Source organism: Benincasa hispida, chromosome 1 (assembly GCF_009727055.1).
Source record: "Benincasa hispida cultivar B227 chromosome 1, ASM972705v1, whole genome shotgun sequence".
NCBI classification, from domain to species: Eukaryota; Viridiplantae; Streptophyta; class Magnoliopsida; order Cucurbitales; family Cucurbitaceae; genus Benincasa; species Benincasa hispida.
In genome coordinates this window covers 21,484,889-21,486,299 of record NC_052349.1, presented here as the reverse complement: position 1 = coordinate 21,486,299, position 1,411 = coordinate 21,484,889, and positions in this window count along the sequence as shown.

The following is a 1,411-nucleotide window of genomic DNA, read 5'->3' as shown; positions in this document are numbered from 1 at the left end:
ATTTGCCNACGGATCATAAAAGTAACCTCCTCATGTACCTTTGGGGTAGCCTACAAAGAGGCACAACTTCGATCGTGATTCCAACTTCTTGGGATTTGCCTTAAGCACATGTACTGGGCAACCCCATATACGGAAGTGACGCAAACTAGCTTTACACCTGTTCCACAACTCTAGAGGTGTTCTTGCAACACTCTTAGAAGGAACACAATTGAGAATGTATACCGCAGTCCCCATTGCGAAACCCCAAAACAAGTCTGGTAAGGAAGCGTAACTCATGATCGAACGAACCATGTCCAACAAGGTTCTGGAGAAATTAGTTGACATTTAGATTGAGTTACGACAGTTTTAAACATCTCTATGTTATAGAGGTGATGACATGCAAAAATGCAAGTCATCTTAGGCCTTTTACTTAGAATTATGAAGGTTGTTAAGTAGAATATGCGACAATTATGCTAGGAATTCACGAGAAAGTGAGCTTGCGTTGATCAACATGATGAATCTCTACTAACCCGTTATTATGGGTTATTATGCATTCAATGTTTTATTTTTGTAGCTAATACAGGAAGTGAACGCAAACGTGAAAACTGGACCACCGCATAGACGACCGTATGCGGAGAAACTCTCCATCACAAAAGTGAACGTGTCGATCAACGCATGGATGTTGCGGTAATCAGCCGTATTCGTCCATCGCATGAGAGTTACGCTCGTCAAGCGATTGCGGTCATCGTGTAGAGTTGCGGTATTAAGCGAATGCGGTCATTGAATGATTGCGGCTACGCGATAACGCATACTAATGGGATCAACATAAGGTTGGTGGAATGAACGCATTAACGCATCTACCTCAAGAAAATCATAAGCTGATGCTGACATTTCACCTACCACGTTGTTAGCGGCAGAGGTTCAGAAAAGGACTAACGCGCTGAATGTCAGAATCAGAGCAGTCCATTAATACTGTCGGCGATTCAAGCTCTACAAATAGAAGCTGATGAGCAGAAATTCAACTTGTCAGGGGATTATCCTTGCAACCCAGGGTTTTCCTTGCGATCCAGACAAAATGCGTGAGAAGACGCTTGAGAGTTCTTCACCTCCTTCATCCATTCCGAGTGACGATCAGAGCCTTCGATCAGAGCTAGATCTTGAGAGAGTCAGCTCCACCGCCCATCCATGGCACCATCGGCAGCCTTGACGCACATCCACTGGAAGCAAGTCTTTACTTCCAACAGATCATTTCATTTTCCTTTTTTTTCTTATATTGTATTGTATGACATTTTGTGATAAGGAATTAATACAATTTTTTTTCAATGCATTTATCTGTTTCCTTCGACTCCATCTTCCATCTTCTTTGCTTAGCATCTTTACTTTCATTGGAACATTATTGAGATTGCTGGGTATCGCATACTTAGTCATGTGG